The sequence below is a fragment of the Halichoerus grypus genome, chromosome 1, assembly GCF_964656455.1.
Source record: "Halichoerus grypus chromosome 1, mHalGry1.hap1.1, whole genome shotgun sequence".
Classification (NCBI taxonomy): domain Eukaryota; kingdom Metazoa; phylum Chordata; class Mammalia; order Carnivora; family Phocidae; genus Halichoerus; species Halichoerus grypus.
In genome coordinates, this window is record NC_135712.1 from 100246218 (window position 1) to 100259897 (window position 13680).

At 34.9% G+C, this 13680-nt stretch overlaps 1 long non-coding RNA gene and 1 other non-coding gene across 2 annotated transcripts in view; both read right to left on the reverse strand.

The window, feature by feature from the left end:
- The window catches only part of LOC118523444 (uncharacterized), a 657240-nt gene that overhangs the window by 374855 nt on the left and 268705 nt on the right, over positions 1-13680 (reverse strand). The gene's annotated exons all lie outside the window — the stretch shown is intronic.
- Positions 1076-1178, reverse strand: LOC118523447 (small nucleolar RNA SNORA1). The gene has a single exon (XR_004911111.1). It is a non-coding gene; the product is annotated as a small nucleolar RNA SNORA1 (small nucleolar RNA).

Consider the following 13680-nt stretch of genomic DNA (forward strand, 5'->3'; position numbering starts at 1 on the left):
CCTTTAGCCTATATGAATTTCCAAGTCCTTTTTCACAATAAAGCTTACTTCTTTAATGAGAACTATGTGTTATTTGGAAATTAACGGTGGAGATCCTGAAGGGATACCTATTACACTACAACAATGCACTGTAACAGATTAGTTTAGGAGACCTATTTTGAATGCTTATCACACACATATAATAGGATACAAACTTACATTTCTAGAATAACATGACTGTGCCTCCCACAGACCTAGGAAAATGACAGCATGGAAAGAAACACAATACATCCTAACGAAACCTAAATTCTTCAATGATCTTAAATTGTCCCCTCTACCCCTGCCTACTCATGAGGAAATCACTGCTGCAGGTAGGTTGCAACCACCAATTCCAGACTCTTCCTAATGCATAAAAACCCAGCAACAGCTGACTTCATTATCTCTCTTGGAAGTAAAGAATCACCATTAAAGCACATATATTCCAAATGATTTTTCCTTAGTGAATCATGCATCTATTATAGTTATTTCTTTAAGTCAACAAATTTTTATTTAAGGAATTTTACATTTGATTCCTTCCACTACCAATCACCGCAGTTCTTTCAAAGTCAGAATCAAAATCTTCAAAAGAACTTTGGTTCAATCCACAGTTGTCACTGTCAGTCCAGAGTTCTTTCAGTTGGGCTTCTCCACTTGGATATGGACATATCAAACTTCAAAATCCCCCACCTGTAATCTTTGGGATCCAATTTCTTTACTTTAGGGCACTAGAATTCAAATTGTAGGAAGTACATTGATTATTATTTTGGCAAATGATCTAAAATTATTATTCCTTCATTGTCTCTAATATTGAAAAGTCTTGGGGCACCTGGATGGCTCAGTTGGTTGAGCGTCTGCCTTCGGCTCAGGTGATGATCTCAGGGTCATGAGATTGAGCCCCACATCAGGTTTCATGCTTAGCGGGAGCCTGCTTCTCCCTCTTAGTCAGCCCCTCCTGCTCGTGCTCTCTCTCTCTCTAATAAATAAATAAAATCTTAAAAAAAAAAAAGAAAGAAAGAAAAGTCTTGTTACTTCCACTCTACTCCATAAGTCTAGCAGAAAATGTTACAGGCCTCATTGTCACCACTGTAACAAGCTTGCTGTGATGGAAGCATAACCTGTGTCTCAATACAGCCACATTCAGTTATTTTTATATATAGGCTATATGCAGCATAGAAAACAGAAGTTTAATAAAATAAATTAATAATTAATTATATCAAGATTATCCAAAATTATTTAAATGAAATTGAAGACCTGAAAGAAAATTTCTCAGAAATCTGCCGAATGTTTATTACAAATCATGTTTTTGGGGTGCCTGGATGGCTCAGTTGGTTAAGCATCTGACTCTTGGTTTTGGCTCAGGTTATGATCTCAGGGTCCTGGGATCGAGCCCCACCTCAGGCTCCACACTCAGCCAGGAATCTGCTTGAGGATTTCTCTCCCTCTCTCTCTGCCCCTCCCCCAACTTGTATATACTTGCGCTCCCTCTAAAGTAAATAAATACATCTTTAAAAAAATGTTTTATGATAAATTATGTTTTATTATAAAATGAAAGAGCCTATATTTTCTTAAAAAGAGTAAGCATCATGGAAGATATAATAGAAGAGAAGCATTTCATTGTTTAGATTGGGATTAGCAATCTATAGCCATTGCCTGTTTTTACATAAGAGCCCATGGAAGAGTTTTGAAATTTCAAAATGGTTAAAATAATCAACAGAAGACAACATTTTACAACACATGAACATTTTAGGAAATTCAAACTTTGGTGCCCATAAATAAGAGTTTCACTGAATGCAACTACACTCTATGGTATATCTCTGGCTGCTCACATGCTCCAGCAACAGTTGAGTAGTTGTGACAGAAATGATACGGGCTACAGAGCCCAAAAGATTAACTGCCTGGCCCTTTATAGGAAAGTTTTTCCAACATCCAGGGTAGATGATTGAACCAAAAAAAAAAAAATTATCCCAAACAAAATATATCACGTATCATAATTATTATAGTCTCTGTCCCCCTACTGTTTCTACCTATCTCTCTCTCTCTCTCTCTCCCTCTTTCTCTCTCTCTCTGTTTGAATTTCTTCTAAGCCTTCAATGACTCACTAATGACTTTAGGAAAACATTTAAATTCCAGGCCAGAACTTCAAAACTCCTAAATCTAGCACTAAACAAATTATCCCAGTTGTATCTCCTATGTCATAAACAACCAAATCCTGACAAGTTGTTTCCATACTCATCATCTTCACAAATCTAGAGGGTTTGTCATCTTATTCCTGCTCCTGAACGAAAGCCTACCCTCTGCCCTCTGTCCTTGATTCAAAATCTTCCCTTTCTGTCGAATCATTGTATTTCACTCAAGGACAGAGTACATCTCTCCTCTTCTTTTTTTAATACTTTTCATTGATGACATCCTGCCATGTATCATACTTGTCTCATTTTTTTTTTTTTTTTTTTTGCATTAAGGATTCCAAATGTTAAGTAATGTTTTGGAATATTTCCCCACTTTTACAATATCCACCCCTAATATACAAATTACTGCATTTCTCTCCTATAATTAGGGGCTACTTCTCCTATAACTTGGATTCTTTAACCTCTCCTCACAGTGTTTTTCAAGTTATAAGTACTTGATTTCTTATTATTGTATCTAGAATATTCTGAAACAAAAGCAGTGATATAGAAATCAATGCATATTAAAAAAACAATGATTATATGAACCATGTATTTGTTTTATTTGTTTTAATTTTTTAAAAGATTTATTTATTTATTTGACACAGAGAGAGAGAGAGCGCGAGCACGCACACGCAAGCAGGCAGAGCAGCAGGCAGACAGAGAGGGAGAAGAAGGCTCCCTGCTGAGCAGAGAACTCAACATGGGGCTCGATCCCAGGACCCTGGAATCATGACCTGAGCCGAAGGCAGACACTTAATTGACTGAGCCACCCAGGCGCCCTATATTTTTGTTTTAAATTTATGAAAGTTATATGAGAAACAGAAAAAGGAGGGAGGGAGAGAGGGAGGGATAGAGAGAGAGGCACACGGCATTTGAAAGCAACACCAGAACATTCCAACAAAGCCCCTGGTCTGACATCTGCGTTCCAGCCCCAGTATCCAGATATCTGTTGAATGAAATGGTAGAATCAGTGCTGTGGCCATCTGTACCAATTAACTGAACACTAATGTTCTTGCTGCAGCTGATGGTTGAGACCTCTGCAGCACGATAAAGTGCCTGGAAATTCTATTTGCCATTTTGTGGAAAGGGGTAGGAAATATTGATCAAGGCTATAACATAAGAGCTCATTCAATTCAAAGCAATAGAGAGACATTAAGACAACAAATATTTTCAACTAAAGAATAAAGGGGTTCGTTGTGCATCGGCTATGCGTAATTATGAACAGTTGCTACCTTCCTAACTGGATGATTGGGAAATGCTTTTTAGCTGTGGGCATCCAACTGCTAGGGTCGAAATTGTTCACTGTGTACACTGATGTCTGATGAACAGTCTTCATACCCATAGCTCTTGCCATGTCTAAAAGTACTCACCTTTAGACTTTCAATAACAAAAGCCAACCAGCATTAATTTACACTATGTTGAGAAATGGGAAAGGAGCATGTTGCTAGTAAATGAGAAAGATAACTTTTTTCTTAAAACCTGTGACAAATTCAAATCAGCTAAATCACAAAAAAGGTCATCTTGTGCTATTTCCTGAAGCCACAAGTCTCTGAATTTTTATCTACTAATTATATGTAGTTCACACAAAAATGCTGACTTAATTTTGGTTCCAATGAATTTGGAGTTATGTATATTTGCACAAAAATATTTTATTTAACTCAGGATACAAGGCTGTCAGGATATTATGTAAGCTGATAAAAATATACTCTGGCATCATTGAAGCAACAACAACCGAAGGAGCAACTGCGTTTGGAAATTGGAATGAGGCTAGTGATCCAGGGAGAGCACTGGTATTTTCATGGTCCTGTAGAACTGGTCTTCATTTTATCTGAAATTATCTGGATACTCCTAGTCAATTTCACACAGTCCACTGTGCAGCATATAGATGCCTATGTCAGCCATCCCACCTTGTTTTTCTTGTTTTTTTTTTTTTAATAGCAACTTTCTGTAACAAAGTAGATTTTATCCAAAAAATAGCTATCATACAGTAGGGAAAAATGCAACTTTCAAAGTAGGATGAAGAAGGCATTTTTTCCGGTGCACCGCTACACTGAAAAAAACTAGGTGAAGATTTAGTTTACCTCTCAGATAATACACTGCAGCAAAATCAGCAAGGAATTTATGTCTGCCAGGGCGTAGTGACAGTGACAGATATAGATACTGCAATCTGGTTTCTTTCTAATTGTTCTGTCATTCAAAACATTTGTGTGAAGATTAAGGAAGGAAAAAAAAGATGATACTTAAGTATGGGTAAAGCTGAGATATAAAGTGAAAAGCATCCTTATCCCCCAGTTGCCTGGTTCCTACATTCTTGCCTTTGTGTCTATGAATTTCAATATCTGTTAAGTACAACTCTGTTGTGCTATAATAAGAGTCTTTCAAAATACAACGGACTAGAACATGAGTCGAGCCTCCATGTTTTATGATGCTATTTCCCCAGGCAGCCCAGCTTACTGCACCTCCTCTCGCCCCAGCGTTAACATTAGAGGGAAATACTAAGAGTTCCATCATTGCCTGAAAGGTGAAATACATCTTTGAAGGCTTCATAGAGGCTAGGAATGGAAATATTATAAAAATGTCACCAGAGAATTAAAAACACATTCCATATTTGTTTTTTAGGTTTAAGAGTAAATGCCTGAAAGTCTGTTCTGATACTAAGTCTCAACAAAACATTATCACGCAATGGCTTTAGATATAATGTGGCAAGTCATATTATTTTTCTAATTATAATTTGTTAAGCAAAAAACATGGGACATACAAATATAGCAGCAAAAGAATATAGCTAAATCTAAAACTAAATTATTAGAGTAAGCTCTTCATTATTTGATATCCTACTAAATACAATTTTTGTGAACAGCATGTGTACTAAAGCCCTTTGTGATAGCGGTAAAACAGCATGGGTAATTGGTCTCCTGCATCAATATCTTAAAGCTATTAAAACTATGACGTATTTTTCAATTTCATGCAAAACTTCAGAACCTCAAAATTAAAACAACATTTTCTGCCTTACTGTAAGGACCATGAGGGTATAAACATTTTTTTTTTTGTATCTGCTACTGATAAAGATGAGTATCCAAAACAGTTCATGATAGAAAATAAGTGCTCAAAATACATCTTTAAATAAATAAAATGGTAATTATTTTCAGAAGTAACAATGACAAAAAGCATTTTTAAAATTTCTGTGCTTGCCTACCTTTTATTTTTTGCAAATTTATAAAATAAATTCTGGCAATTTCTTTTAAGTGATTTTATTGTTGGTTATATTTCAAAGTATCACACTTATCACAAAGTATCTTTAAATTGGCAATTTGCTGTTGTGGGTTGAATCACATCCCCCTCGAATTCACATGTTGAAGTCTTAACCCTCTGCACCTCAGAATGTGACCTTATTTGCAGATAGGGTCTTCACAGAAGCAATCAAGTTAAAATGTCATTAGGGTACGTTTTAATCTAATATGGCTGGTGTCCTTTTAAAAAGGACAGACGCACACATAGAGAGAATACCATGTGAAAATGAAAGCAGAGATCAGGGTGATGTTTTTATAGCCAAGAGACATCAAGGATTAGCAGTAAACCACCAGATGCTGGGGGAGAGGCATGGAACAAACTTGCCCTCAGAGCCCTTAGAAGGAACCAACCCTCTGACATCTTGACCTTGTACTTGTAGCCTCAGGAACCAAGACAATAAATTTCTGTTGTTTAAGCCACCCAGTTTGTGGTACTTTGTTACAGCAGCCCTCAAAAACTAATACTAATATTAGCCAACTAGTAATGTGCATAGGTTTGTTTGGTGGTTCTTTCTCAGGAAATACAATAATTATTATTTTTTCAAAACATTTTTTTAAATATTTTATTTATTTGAGACAGAGAGCGAGTGAGAGAGCAAGAAGGAGCAGGGGAGGAGCAGAGGGAGAAGGAGAAGGAGGCTCCTCAATGAGCAGGGAGCCTGATGTGGGGCTTCATCCCAAGACCCTGGGATCATGACCTGAGCTGAAGGCAGATGCCTAATCGACTGAGCCCCCAGGAGCCCGAAGTACAATAATTATTCACAGCATGCCATGAATATCATGTTGTTTAATAAGAAAATATATTTTACTTATATATGTTTTATATAATATTATATATTTATATATTTTTGTTTATATATTATATTTACTTATAAAATATATTTATTATGTTGTGTAATAAGAAAATATATTTTACTTAAAAACACTGTTATCCTTATCAAAAAAAAAAGACTTACAAATTAGGTTTTCTTCCATATTTAAAAGAGATGTTTTTCAAACCCTAAAAAGTTTTTCAGTTAATTTTTCAAGAACTATCATGAATAAGAATAATATTTTGCAGCTTTCAATGAATATAGCTTATATATCAAATTTACACGTGAAAGAGAAGACATATTTCAAGGACTCTTTTTAAATTCTCTGGTTAGTTTTGGAAGTCTAACTTGCTCATGAGTTTAATTTTTTTAATCACCACGAGATTGTTAGGCAAATACACAATAAGAATCTTTTGTAAACTGGCAAAAAATATTTTAAGCATAAAATAAACATAAATTAAAATAAATATAAAATAACTATATCTTACATTTATAAAGAATTTTATGATTAAAAAATAAGTCCTTTAATCTTCAAAACTCTATGGGGCAATATCTTAGGCATTATTTTTGCAAATTTGACCACATGTCAAATTGACCGATACCTGGAGGAACTAGATATTAGACTGGTGTACGGGACCGAGTTTTGAAGGAAGGGAAAACGTAATACAATCTCTTGTTTTTGTGATTATTACTATATATTGCTATCGCATGTAAGTACTATATGAAAATAAATCACCCTAGTACTTTAAATCAAACCCTCCCCTAAAGTATTTTAATGAGACTTGGCAGAGATATGTGTCTTCCAACTCTAGCTTTGTTTAAATTTTAAACTCTTCAAATTAACTACAATTGGAAAATGTTTGCTTACTTTGCTCAAAGGTCTCGCAAGCTCAGCAAAACTTTCTGCCTTCCTTTCTGTCTCTGCTATACAGTACTTCAATAATGTTATTTAACCTTTTACATTGTCTCTTTTTTAACTACTCATTCTGTGTGTGTGTGTGTGTTAAATATCTTATCCATGCTAAGTAAAATTTGCCTACACATCTGTAACTGTGATTACTCATAACTTAAATGTCAGATCCAGGGCATGTAACTTAACCTTGAGTTAGAATATGTTTAAAATAAATGACTATCCACTTATAGAGTTGAAGAATTAAAGTATGTGTTTTCAGAAATTTTATTTTAAAAATTTGTTGTTTTTGCAATTACTCTTCCTTTGTCATTAATAACTTTGAAAAATATTTGGGAATCCCATGCAGGTGACCTGTCATAGTTAATAATAAGTATGCACTGGTCAAATTCTTACCTAAATATTTATTTTTGTTATTCAAAAATTTGAAGCTATTGCTCATCTATGCCTTTTAAGTGGTATTATTTAATACTTAAGTGCAAAACTTCACATAAACAGTAAGAATATAATATTTTGGGGAGTGTCTTATATAACATAAACCATCTCTAGTAATGAGAATTTGTATTTTCTTTCGTCTCAATTAGAATGAAAAGCCAATTCTCCAAGGTCGGATCTCAGTCGGAGCATGTCATTTATGACCTCCTGCAATAAGTGAATGTACTGATGAAAATGGAAAACACTGGAATGCCCAGATATAGCCCTCTACACAGGTGAAAAGTAATTTTTCCCCACAACCAAAAGTTTATAAATCACATGTTCTGCAGAAGTTCGCACTTAGTCACTGATGCCAGTGAAAGCTTGACGGCCTCTACAAATAGCTATTCCAGTGATAAAGCAGCTGTTGGGGGCCACCTTGTAGCGTTGTTACTGTTAAAATGGCTGCTAACTACCCAAATTTGATTTACAGTGAATAATCCCATAAGAAAAAGTTCTCAAGACTATGGACTCTGAGAAACAAACTGAGGGTTCTAGAGGGGAGGGGGCTGGGGGCATGGGTTAGCCTGGTGATGGGTATTAAAGAGGGCATGTTCTGCATGGAGCACTGGGTGTTATGCACAATGAATCATGGAACACTACATCAAAAACTAATGATGTAATGTATGGTGATTAACATAACATAATAAAATAAAAAAAAAAAAAAGAAAAAGTTCTTGATAGCTTGGGGGCTTTCTCCATGCTGCCCCTACAGCATTAGTGATTCTGGCCACAGTAGACTGGCAACCTCATCACCACACCTGCATAACACTTTAGATTATTGTGGGATGTTCATGCCTTTGTTTTCATTTTACCTAATACCGCATCACAGAAAAACAGAAAGATCTTAGAACTCCTTTCTTTCTCTTTTTTTTTTGCTTCCTTTATTTTTTTCCTTTGTGACATTATTAATGCTTCCTATGTACAAGGAACTTGTTTTATATTTAACACTAGTGAACATATGAACAAACATATTAGAGGTTGGCATATAACAGAATCACAAGTAGAAGCAGAGTAACAGAAACGTAAGTGAAAAGAATCTCAGTTTATATACCCACAGTGCAGGTGTTGTTTTTTCCAGTAGTGGAAGATGTATTCACTTTTCTAAACTTTCTAATTGCAAACTCCTAGCACTGTCCTGAATAGATACTTTCTTGAAGTTTTAAAGACTACCATAAGTTTATCTAAGTGAATGACATTTTCTACTAAAGAATAATGTTTAATCGGCAGTCAGTCTTTCACTTTGGGAATATTCCCAATTCACTGTAAAGGGAATTTCCTACTTTTAAAATGTAATACCGTTTTGATGTTCATCAAGCTAGTTTCTCTCATATTAATATTAATGAATTTGAGATCAGTTTTGTACCTGGAAAATCAATAAAAAGCATAAATGCATTTCACCAAGAAGACTACAAGAATATTCTGTGGCATATAAAAGGTACCTAGAGCCACTGTCTCAAGATCAAAACATGTCAACTGTTAATTTGTTGTACTGTATAAAGTAAGCATTCGTAGTCTTTTGTTATTGTTGTTAATAATGTTGCCAATTACAATATTATGATCTTTCTTTGAACACTATAGAATGTGTATACAATACATATTTTACCTATCATAAGTGGACTTTCAGAGAGCAGATGAACACAAACCAACTCAGTAGAAAATCAAAGATCATTACTTAGGGCTAAACTTTAGGGCTCAAAGTTCTCACTGCTGAATGATTTTCTTATACACCTTTCTTTGCACTAAGAGAGCAGTGGCCATATCCTTCTGCTAACCTCTGCTTCCAGGGCTTAATAAAAAGCCTAACTTAGAGTCTGTGTTCAATAAATTTATTTTTTTCAATTAAATCGCATGAAATTGGTACTACATAATAACAAATGTTTGAATGAAGAAATGAATTTTGAATTAGTTAAAAAGTCACACTTTGATTAATCTTAGCTTCATCGGTGCCATTAATATCACTTCAGTTAACTAAAAAAATGGAGATAATTGAATTAAGTTATATCAATATTAACGATTATTTTATTTTCAAATAAATTTAATTATATTTATTATGCACTAAAATCTCATAATAAAAATGCTATGTGCCTTCAGTTGACAGAAAATAATTTTTAATTTGAATAATGAACTTCTACTTCATTTATCTTGTCAGTTCACATTTTCTGTGATAAAGTTTTTGAAAGCATACCAGCTATAAATGAGATAGAGACAACATGTACATTAAATTTTCTTATAAATACAGATATTAATGTTCAGGACATAAGGTCTGATTAGTTTTTTCATTATTGACTTTCAGAAACATGGAAGCTTTTAACTGGATGATAATGCACAGTGGGAAGGGCTGGTTCCTGAAGAAGTGCCTAGAGAATACATCAATGGCATGAATGCATTTCACATTCAGTGAGCTGCCTGGAACAGCATTAGAATCAAACACATACAGATCTACCAGCATGAGGCAGGGAGAGGCACAGCCATAAATCAGCCCTTGCAATTATTAAAACATGATCACTAGAAATTTACAAAAGTTTGCAACTGGTTTTTGAAATACCAGATCTTCATTAGCATTTTAAACAGAATTCTAATATTCCACCACTGCCATCACCGTTAAGGAGGACTACTCAGAAAGAAAGCAGACCGTGCGCTCCACAGCTGTGCTTTAATGCAGACTGGGAAAGAAAAGAAGGACGAGGTGACCTCCCAAAGTTGCTTGCTAAACTAAAATTCAACTCAACCCTGAAAAAAAAAATTATTTTACAGCTTGCATCTTGTTAGCTTAATTGAGTTCCTCCTTTATTCCAGATAAGCAACGGGCTCCTCTCTCTCTTTTTTCCATCAGTGAGTTTCAGAACTTCCAAGTTCCTATTTTATCGCTTATTAAATGTTTGTCAAATGAGGAGCTTGCTCAGGCCTGTTAATTGGTATGGCTTCTCATATCCTGTCACATTGACTTGGCCAGAAACGTAGCAAAATAAAGATCTGCTAATTAGTTGTGTGAGTCTGTTACAAGTGATTTCACAGTGCAAATGTGCACAGAAAACATTGAAAATGCTTTCAATTTTCTTCTTCCTTTTTTGAAAATCTCGGTTTTAAAACCTACGCTTAATAGACCCTAGTGACAAAGATATAATACAATAATTTTATGAAGTTTTACCAAAATTGATGAGATTAAATACATACAGGATATTGAGGAGAATTTATATGATTTAGAAAAGATAGTAACTTAAGCCAAACTATGCAGAGATACAGAATTTTTTAAAAACATACCAGCTATGTAAGGTGAATTCAAAAGCAATTCATTATATGAAAAATAAGTAGGGAAATAAAAAGCACTCCCAAGATCTTGGCAAACAATAATAATAATAATTGAATAACAAAGTTTTAATCCCCAACTATTTTCTGCAAAGATATAGTGAAATCAGTGATAATGCAGCAGAATGGAATGTGACCCAAAGATCCATTGATTCAATTATCTCTTGCCAGTGTTTATGGCTTCTCTGGGACAGAGGTTCCCAAAATTCTAGTCTCTGGCAGCTGGTGAGTCAATCACAGCGGGCATCAATATGTTGGAGAATCTATTTTTTTTAATAAATAATTTCCTTTTATTTGAAATAGAAATATCTTTTGCATCTTCCTCCTTGATTAAAAAATGCATGTAATCTGCCATGCCTTTCTATAGCTGGACTCTAGGAAGAAAAATACAATAAGAACAACCATTAGGCACTTACTGTATGTGAGGTACTACCCTACGAATATTACTATTTTCTTAAAGATTTTATTTATTTATTTATTTATTTATTTGAGAGAGAGAGCATGAGTGGGGGTAGGAGCAGATGGGAGGATGAGAGACAAGCAGACTCTGTGCTGAGCGTGGAGCCCGAGGTGGGGCTCGATCCCAGGACCCTGAGATCATGACCTGAGCCGAAACCAAGAGCTGGATGCTTAACCAACTGAGCCACCCAGGTGCCCCTAAATATTATTATTTAATGTTTTATTAATCACATATTACTGATATAGAACCTAAAACTCAGAGAGGATAAGTAAGTTGTCCAAGGTTACACAGTATAGTAGTATTTGAATCTACAACTGCCTAACTCCAATAATGAGAGCTCGTTCTATTGAGAATTTACTATACGCTAGGTAGCGTTCTAAGAATTTTACATATATAAACACATTAATAAGTCAAACAGAGAAAGACATGTATCATATGACCTCACTGATATGAGGAATTCTTAATCTCAGGAAACAAACTGAGGGTTGCTGGAGTGGGGGGTGGGGTGGGAGGGATGGGGTGACTGGGTGATGGACACTGGGGAGGGTATGTGTTCTGGTAAGCGCTGTGAATTGTGCAGGACTGTTGAATCTCAGATCTGTACCTCTGAAACAAATAATGCAATATATGTTAAGAAAGAAAAAAAGAAGAAGAAGAATGTAGCAGGAGGGGAAGAATGAAGGGGGGGAAATCGGAGGGGGAGAAGAACCATGAGAGACGATGGACTCTGAAAAACAAACTGAGGGTTCTAGAGGGGAGAGGGTTGGGAGGATGGGTTAGCCTGGTGATGGGTATTGAGGAGGGCACGTTCTGCATGGAGCACTGGGTGTTATGCACAAACAATGAATCATGGAACACTATATCTAAAACTAATGATGTAATGTATGGGGATTAACATAACAATAAAAAAATTAAAAAAAAAAAAACACATTAAATCTATACAACAATCCAATGAGATAGGAAATATTATTGCTTCTATTTCACAGATGAGGAAACGGAGGCACATGAAGGCAGTAACATGCCCACCTTTATACATTTAGTAGGGCCAGAGCCAACATATGAACATAGGCAGTCTGGCTAAAGAATCATCTCTGGCCCGTCTTGCTCTCTAGCCACTCATGTTTTTACTCCCACAGTATTGTGAAATAATTGAAAATTTAAACTTTTCTGAGATTCAAATGCTTATTTTCAGGAACATTTGATACAGCTATAGGCAGAGCTATTTATGTAGTATAACTTAAGGGGCTCTTGAAAGACTCAAACTATATAAATCAGATTTTTAGTCTTATCTCCTAAGAAGGCTTCAGAATATAGCAGAAAAAAATACAGGTTTTGGCGCTTATACAAAAGAAAAAAGTTTAAAAATATCTTCCTTTATCTCCTTCTGCCATAGCTCTACTATAAATTAATTTTGTTTTATCACCTTTTAATATATACATCACTCAAATCTAAGAAGCTCAAAGACAGCGAGCGGAAAAGGGAACTAGATTCCAAGACTTTATATTATTTTAACTATCAACAGTTACTGCTCTCCTCATTCTCCAAATTCTGTAAGTGGGTATTTTTACCTTCTGCATTTTACAAATTGTAAAATTAAATATCAAAGAGTTAGATAATTTACCAGATAAAATAGATTAGGCACCCAAACCTGTTTCTTCTATTATACCCAGAAGCCTTCTGAAATGGAGTCGGGACTACCAGCCCGATTAATGTAGGAAATGAGTACAAACAGATACTTTTCTTTTTATGTTAAAGTGAAATCTTTAAAATAATGGGAACTTTGATGCTTACAGAGCAGGAGATAACTTTAAAAACAAGCATAATACAGGTTATGAAGTGCTTATTTTCCCATTTATTTAAGATTTGTGTTTAGTTCAGTGATAGTGTTGCTTAGTCGTATTATTGCTTTTGTATTTTACATCATCTCATTTAAATTTCACAAAAGCTTGTAGAAAAAACACAATGTAATATTATACCATATTTACAAATGACCTGTCTGGGCTGTGTGAAGGGACTCTCTGAGATGACGATAATGTGTATGTGTTGATACAGATTTGGGTTACACATGGGTACGCATTCTTGAAAAATTTTGTAAATTTACAGTTAAAATTTATGCATTTGTCTGTAAAACTTAACTTCATAAGACTGAAAACTACCTACATATAAGTACTAAGCTTTAAATACTGATATACACATGAGAGTATTTAAGGGGAAATGTACTTAAGTCTGCTACTTACTTTGTATA